Here is an 8,921-nt window from a genome sequence, read left to right as displayed (position 1 = left end):
CCAAATGGATTGACAGGGGAGACAAGAGCTCCATTTCCAGGCCTGGCTTAAAAAAATTCCTCTGTGAATGTTCCTGTCTTTCTTTTCTCTCTTCTTGCTTGACTGGGGTGGGGATGTGTCCCAGGGCAACTTTGGAGCTGACAGAGTAAAGATGGCAGAGCCTCCACAGCCTGGATCCTGGGAATTGCACAGAGACTGACCTGAGTAAGAAAGCACAGATTCCTCATTTCTGGAAGCCGGACACATTTAGATCTATTGATGACAGTGATGTTCCTGTCATAACTAATGCTGAAGTGAAAGAATATTACACTTCTGGAACTCCAGGGAATGGGTGAACGATATATAAACAAACAATTTATTTCATAGGAAATATACCCAATAAGTAAATGGACAGAGCCATATTCTACCTAGAGAATAGTTAAAAAATCATAAATTAAAATGTGGAACATGTGGATAACGCTGTGGGGACCAATATAGCTTTTATACAATGCTGAAGCCTCATACCTTGGTACAATCTTTTTTGGATGGAGATTAGAAAATATGTATTAAGAGCCATTGTAACTTTTATCCCTTTGAATTGAAACATGGTCCTAGATATGAATCCTAAATAATTATTTGAGAGGAAATTATCAGTGTAGAATTGTATTTATGATGGTGAACAAACCCCAAATACAAAACCAACGTATTAGAATTCTCCAGAGAAATAGAACCAAAATGTGTGTGTGTTTGTGTGTGCGTGCGTAAAGAGAGATTTATGTTAAGAGATTGGCTCACTTTGCTCAAGTGATTGGGTTTCAAGTCAAAATTCTGCAGACGAGGTCAGCAGGCTAGAGATCTAGCGAAAAGTAGCAGTTTGAGTCCAGAGGTGATCTGCTGGCAGAATTCTCTCCTTTTCTGGGGAGGTTGGGTTTTTTTTCTATTAGGGCCTTCTATTGATTGGATGAGGCCCACCCCACATATGGAGGGCAATATGCTTTACTCAAAGTCTACTGGTTTAAATGTTAATCTCACCTAAAAAATATTCTCACAGAAATATGGAGAATAATTTGACCAAATATCTGGGTACTGTGGCCCAGTCAAGTTGACACGTAAAATTAACATCACCACTAGTATAGTTAAATATTCAAAATTATGAATATGAAAACTATATAGATACATGGAATGTCATTTTCTCCTTTCTGGAAGCTTATTGAATGCCGTCATTGCCAAGTTGCGTGGGTGATGATGGATAAGCTGTAGCTTTTCATCTTGAAATATTCACAGCCCAATGAGACAGGCATCCTGGGAGACAGTGTGTGTGTGTGGGGGGGAAGGCTTTGCTTGTGGTAGGTGGGGATTAGTGGCAGATGAAGCTGAGGGAAGGGCAACAATCAGCCCACAAAGGGCTAAAAGATGAATGTATTACTGAGCATTTGGGCTTTATCCTGTAGCAATGGGGAGCCTCTGAATTGTCTTTTTTTTTTTTTTTAAGAGAAAGAGGAGAGTGTCGGGGGCTATGGAAGGGGCAGAGAGAGAGGGAGAGAAAGAATCCCAAGCAGGCTCCCCATTCAGCACAGAACCTGACTCAGGCCTTGCTTTCTCCACCCTGAGATCATGACCTGAGCTGAAACCAAGAGTCGGACACTTAACTGACTGAGCCACCCCCAGGTGCCCCTGAAATGTCACTGAAGACAGTTTTGCCTCTCTGGAAGATGATTTTGGTAGTAGGATAGGGATTGATGTATAAGGAGGCTGAAGGCTGGGAAACTAGTTAAATAGGCCTGGTGAGAAATGACTTGAGCCTGAATCAAAGTGGTGGCAGGGAAAATGGAAAGGAGAGAAGAAATTCCAGGGAAATACATAAGGGTCAGAAGCAATGGAACTTTCTAAAAAAGATTTCTTTATTTATTTGAGAGAGAGAGTGAGCGCGTACACATGGTGGGCAGGAACGGAGAGAGAGAGAGAATCTCAAGCAGACTCCACGCTGAGAATGGAGCCCCATGAGGAGCTTCATCTCATGACCCTGAGATCATGACCTGAAATCAAGAATCGGATGCTTAACTGGCTGGAGCAATGGAATTTGATGGCTGATTGGCTATAGAGGCTAAAGGAGAGAGAGGGGGAAAAAATTAGGAAAAAACTCCCAGATTTTTGACTTGGTTGCTTCTCCACCAAAACATAGGACAGAAGAGGAAAAGCAATTTGGGAGAGAGGGGGAAAAGGAGATTTTGCATCTACTTTTTTTTTTTTTTTTTGATTTATGCATCCACTTTTGAATGTGTTTCACTCTTTGTTTCATGTGCTTTGGGACAAGTGCCAGCAGAGTGCAGTCAGAGGACGAGCCAAACCAAGGATTTTAGCAGAAAGAAATGAATATAAGGTATAGTTAAGCAAGAGGAAGCTAAAGGGGGACACTTAGGAAACACAGAGCTAGTAATTGCAGGAAGCAGCTTCCTGGGGCTGAGAGGACAAGGGAAGAAATTAGAGTTTTAGCCCAGGAAGTTTGGAAGAGGTCCTCTATGGAGTCAGGATGAGCTGAGGAATGATGAGGAGGCTGGACTGAAACCCCAAGTGCTGCTGGGAGGAAGGGCTGTTGCCTGGTGGTGCTTCAGGACTGGGGGAGGGGCGGGAGAGAGCCATGCCCTTCTTCCTCCACCATGCTACCCCCTATTTGCAGTCTTGCCCATGAGTGAAGTAGAAATGTGTTGTGCACAGTAAAAGTCAGCATCACAGAGTACAGGGTACAGAAAGATGGTTTCCAAGATGAAAAGAAAAACTTAATTTAGAAAACAAAGTTCAAAAAGAAGGCTGAAAATCAATGATCAAAGCATCCATCTCAGAAGTTAGGAAAAGACACCAAACTAAAGCAAGGAGAAAAAAAACAGCATTAAGGAGCAGTAATTAATGAAATTGAAAAGCAATGTATAATGGAGACAATCAACAAAGCCAAAAGTTTTTTTTTTTTTATTTCTTAAACTAGCAAAATGGATAAATTTAGATCATGAATAAAAGAGAGAGCTTGGCAAAATTCACCAGTATCTTGGCTGGAGAAAGGATATTACTATATATTCTATCAGCATTGAAGAGAGAAAGAAGGCATTTGGAACTACATGACCCAGTGCATTGAAATCCCTTGAAACTAAAAACGAGAGGAAATATTTCTTTGATGCACCAACCTTGGAGGACAGAGCCTGCTAGGGCAGGGTTGCTTCATTCTGGTCATTCCAGAAGGAGCCCTCTCTGATTTTAGAAAATCTAGGTCAGCTCAAGCACCTTGGGTTCTTCTGAGGTAAGCAAATGCTCAGACTAGGAAGACATTCATTGTAGTTTGTTCATTCAATGACTGACCAACTTGCCACTCAGAACAGGGCAAATCTCACTAGCATGACGTAGAGAAAAAGAAGCAGACGCACACGAATGCGTTGTGTAAGACTCTGCTTAACGTTCAAAGGAAAGTAAAACTGACTGCTCATGGTAGAAACTAGAACTGTGGTTGCCTTTGGAGGAGAACGAGTAACTGGGATGAGGTGTGAAAGAGGCTTCTGGGGTGCTGGGTCTGTATGCAGTCATGAGGTGTACTTGATTTGAGAAAATGCATCAAGCAGTACTTGCACAGCTTATATACTTTCCTCGTATGCATGTCATGCTTTAATTAAAAAATACCCTTAGAATCCAATTAGGATAGAGACTAAGAGAGGATTCCATCTTGCTTTAGTCTCATTCCTTTCCTACTCTTACTTGACCCTGCATTGTCTTCAGATTTGCTTCTGTGCTTCCCTTTCAACCGGGTCGGCAACTTCTTTAATCAGGAAGGACTGGAGGTCTGGTTCACGATGGTTGGAGATGTTGAAAGGCAGAAACACCTTTTGGTTTTCATTAGGAAGATGTCATCGGCTGGACTTCATCTGTACCAGCTGTCGGTGACGATTGGTGCTACTTTGTGGGGCTGTGTATCAGGGAACTGTGGGAAGAGGGACTCTCTGCCACTGTCCTTGGCAATACTGCACATGGAAATGTGATGAATCTCTCCGGCTTTAGACAGGAAAAAAGATACCTCTGGGCTGGGCATCATCCAGAGGTCCTTTCCGCTATGCTGTTTCCTAGCAAACTGCTAGCAGATATGCCCCTGGCCAGAGTTCCAAGATGCCAGGCTGTCTGCTTGCAGCTGCTCGGGGATTTTTACTCTTCAGCTTTCTCATGGATTCCTGCTTCTGGATGTTGCCTACCTAGTAATAACTGAAATGGGTTGAGTTAAAAAATTACACATTATAGGATAACCATATAAAAATACTAACCTCCATTAATATTCATAAGACACACACAGAGACATACACAGACACACATTAACACTTCTAAAAAGTCCCAAAATAATGTTAAATGTGGTCAATTTAGAGAAAAAATCAGTATGAGCAGTTGGACAAGTTGTCGTAGGAGCTACATGGGTAGATCCCTGATTTTTTAACTTTTCGACTGCGTTAACTGGTTTCATAGGGGCAGTTTGTACGTCAGTGTCTGTCACATACTGGCAAGCACTTAGGTTAACAGCAATCTTTTCATCGCTTGATCAAAGGTTTGACCACTTTCTAGCCCGGTCCTCGAATAGGTCTCAAAGGGGTGTGAGCCCGTGAAGGTGGGCTGCAGGAAAACTGGGCGCCAGAGAGAGGGAATCCGTTCGCCTGAAAGGCGGAGCTGACCACGCCTTGCTACACAGTGCCACCAGCTCTTCATTAGTTTTCAAATACTAAGAAATATGTTCTGCCAATGAAATGGAAACAGAATCCTAGAGAAGCCACCTCTTGGTTTCTTGTTTTCATTTTTGAAAACATTCTAAAGCTTTGATACTTGCCACTGGACAGTTGCAAACTATTTTGGAGAAACTCTTAATGCTTCTCCCCTGGTGTGTTGTGATTTTCAGGCAAACAATAAAACCCTTATGATGATTATTTTTTGAAATTGTTTTTATTTTTTAAAGTTTATATAGAAAGTTTCTAACAGACTCAAAGTATAAAGAATAACAGAATATAAACTCATGTACCTACTACCCAGATTAAGGAAAGCAATATTATAAATGTAGTTGAAATCGTCCTTCTCTTACTCCTCCTCTCCCCTACAGGGGTTCCTGTCAGATGTTTATCACTGCAGGAAGTTTATAATACTCTCTATATATCCCTCAAACTCAATACTTAATCTTTTAATATTTTTAGTGTATATTATACTATATAATATATACATAGCCTTAATACTTAATTCCTTAATATGTGTGTATACATTATACTTAGGGACGTATATCTGTATCATTAGGGATATACATACCCATATATATCCTTAAGTGGTGTGAGTGTATGGAATTGCTTTTCATTTAAAAATTTTATATAAATGGTCTCATACTCTCTCTAGTCTTGTTATTTGCTTTTGGTCAAGTTTCTGTTGAGGTAGTATAGATTCATTCACTTTCACTGCTCTGTAACACTCCATTGCGTTAATACATTACTATTACTCAATTTTCCTGTTAGTACTAGTTTATATTAACCAGTAAGATGAATATTTGCTGAAAAAACAGAAACTGTGCTACCACTTGTTTTTGTTGTTGTTATTGTTGTTTGGTTTAGGTCAATAATGTTTTGTTTCCTAATCAGTATATTTGGAAAAAGGCAGGCCTTGGTCCTCAGTAAACAGTGCTATTAGAACCTGGGTGGAGCAAATTTATGATGCTGTTATTATTCTAGCATTTCAATGGCCTCATTTCTACTTCCATCTCCTTCATGGTTGGGAACATTCTGCCAAAGCCCATTCTCTTTCTCTCTGTCTTTCTCTTAATAGAAACATAATTCATATACCATAAAATTCACTCTTTAGAGCATTAAACTCAATGGTTTTTCACATGTTTATGAAGCTCTGCAATCAATGTCATTATTTAATTCCATAACATTTCGTCACCCTGGAAGAAAACCACATAACCATTGGTAGTCACTCTCATTCCACCCTACCCTAGCCCTTGAAAACTACCAATTTACTTTCTGCCCCAGCAGATTTGCCTATTATGGAAATTTCATATAAATGGAATATAATATATGGTCTTCGTGAGTGCCTTCTTCATTTAGCTAAGTTTTTCATCCATGCTGTAGCATGTATCAGTACTTCATTCCTTTTTATGTGTGAGTACTGTTCCAGTATACAGATATGCCATACCATATTTAGTTACTTGTCAGTTGATGGACATATAGATTGTTTTCCCTTTTTGGCTCTTATAAGTTACGCTGCTATGAACATCTGCATATAGGTCTTTGTGTGAATACGTGTATTTAATGATCTTGGCTATCTACCTAGGGAATGGAATTGTTGGGTTCTACGTTTTGAGGAACTGCCAAGCTATTTTCTAAAGTGGCTTTACCATTTCACCTTGCAGTCAGTAACATCTAAGGGTTCTCCACATCTTCACTGACATTTGTAATTGACTTTTTTTTAAGTCAAAAATGCTTCCTTTAGTACATAAAGCCAATACTGCTACTTTGAAGTTCAACTGTGCACATCTCTATATTATTCAATGTGTTATGCCCGTGGTGTTAAAGACAATCACTTCCAAGTGTCATCAGGTGGTCGCTTCCTGTGGCTGTCATCCATTATCCCCACTCCCCATTTCACATACAATCAACAACCTGCACTAGGAAATTAAGAATTCTCCCAGCCCCAGAGTAAACAAATAGGCAACCTTCTTCCACACCTTATTGTACCAGAAGCAACACAATTCTGAAGGAGACACAATTAAAGAGGTCATATGTGTCCCAGCTTGTCAATGTATCATGTTATCATTTTCATTAACAAAGTGTATTACAATGGAGCCCTAATTTATGTTATGATTACTTATTATTGTTTGCATTCTCCTGAGGACACACCATCGTTTTATTTCTAAGATGCAAGGTCACTCTCAGGACAATCTCCCAACCAGCAAGTGGGGAGCTCACTGCAGGTGCTCACGGCGGCTTCCTGAACTCCAACTGCATCCTCGAAACAGCGCTTGGCAAGATCAGTGCTGGTTAGAAGTGTACACAATTCCTTTTATTTTTTTCATGTCTCAAGTTTTTATTTAAATTCTAGTTGGTTGACATATAGTGTAATATTGGCTTCAGGAGTAGAATTTAGCAATTCATTACTTACATGTAACACTGGGAGCTCACCCCAACAAGTGGCCTCCTTAATGAGAAGCATGCACATTTCCGAGGCAGTCTTTGTCACGCGTTTGCTAGATTAAAAGACTGCCTAACTTAATCCTACTGTAGTTAGTATATTAGTGCTGTTGTATGTGCTGAGAAGATTTCGTTTCCATTGTTCAGTTTACCTCAAGATAGAATAAAGAATTTGGGCCAAAATTATAGCCAGATTAGGACCAATTCTCAAAGCAAAACGCGGTAATTCTCTTCCTAGGGCCTTGTGCTGGTTTGTGAACTGTATTATTAAAAATCATGAGTTTAACAAAAACCCTACAAGCCAACTCATCAAAACAGGCATTTGGCCAATAAGAATTTGATTTCACACCAATACATCTTCAGATTTCAGATTTATTTAGGACCATTTGCACATATTTATAGAATATTTAGTTTACTCTTACATGACCAGACAGGGAGACCCTTCAGTGAGACCCTGGCCTAAGCATATTATTTTACTTCTATAGCAAGAGGATAACCCTAGGCAGGAAGCTTGGTTTGTGGCACTGAACGATGGTCTACAGGGCGTCCTTCAAAAGCTACAATCGAGGAGGTGCCTAGTTTTTCAGCAATACAAGCTTGATTGAAGTCTTCCGGCCTGTTTGTTTGACATTTGTGTTTTATGCCTTGAAATTTCTTTTTGACTGCATCCTTGGAGCTCGCATAGATCACTTTACTTTTCAGAGGAGCTAGTTTGGTGCCCTGGTCTACTGCTCCCACAGACGGCCGTTCCTATCCTTGGGAACCAGGAACAGAGCAGTCTGTCTGTCTCTCGGATTCTTATTCCTCTCAGCTTGAAGGTCCAAGGACAGAAGCAGAGCCATAGCCACCACTTCGGGTCTGGAAATTGCTTGAGGACACACCAAAAACACCTACCAACTGCTCTTTTTTGAATTCCTTGGTTTCAAAGCTTGCATCATGCAGAACATAGTGATATCTTTTTCAAGAAGCATTGCCCAAAAATGCTTGAAAGGATCAGTTATGGTTACATCAACATCTCTAACCAAGATTTCTTTCCCTTCTCCTACAGTGATGCACTTTTTGACTGCCCTGAGACAAAAAAAATGACAGCCTTCTTTCTTTTCTTCATTTCTTCTGGTGTGGAGCATTTCCAAACTTTCATGTCATGAAAAGTGTGATATACTTCATCTACAGTTTGCATTCCTGAGGCCTGTCTCCCCCATTAGAATGTGTACTACATAAGGACAGGGACTTTGTCTTGTATATTGAGATCTCCAAAGACTACCACAGTACCCGGTTCCTCCTGGAGACAGGGGACGGGTTCTCCCTCTCACCAGCTCGGGTCTTTGGGGTGGGTCCTCCTTCATCTTCTAGGGAAGAGAAGGGTAAGCTCAGGCTGGCACCTGCCGGCAGAGGGACAGGCAAAGGATCAAGTGGGATAGGGGACTTTTATTCCCCTCACCCCACCCCTGTTATTGTCTTTTAAAAAATTATTATTACAGTCACCCTAATGGGTCTGAAGTGTATCTCATAGTAGTTTTGATTTTCATTTCCCTAAAGACTAATCAAGTTGGGTATTTTTTCATGTGCTTATTGGTCCTTTGTATATTTTTTTAGAGGAATCTCTATTCAAAACCTTTGCCCAATCAAAATTTGGATTGTTTATCTTTTAATTGTTGAGTTCTAAGAGTGCTTTATGTATTATGGACATTAGATCCTTATCAGATATATCATATATGAATTTTTTCTCTTATTCTGTGGGTTGTTCTCTCACTTTCT

General features: G+C 40.4%; 1 pseudogene; it reads right to left on the bottom strand.

The window, feature by feature from the left end:
- Positions 1-7,661: 7,661 nt before the first annotated feature.
- Positions 7,662-8,346, bottom strand: LOC100478218 (annotated as a pseudogene).
- Between the last annotated feature and the right edge of the window lie 575 nt (positions 8,347-8,921).

The sequence above is a fragment of the Ailuropoda melanoleuca genome, chromosome 1 (genome assembly GCF_002007445.2).
Source record: "Ailuropoda melanoleuca isolate Jingjing chromosome 1, ASM200744v2, whole genome shotgun sequence".
NCBI classification, from domain to species: Eukaryota; Metazoa; Chordata; class Mammalia; order Carnivora; family Ursidae; genus Ailuropoda; species Ailuropoda melanoleuca.
Note: the sequence above shows the minus strand (reverse complement) of the source record. Positions and strands in the feature narration are given on the sequence as shown.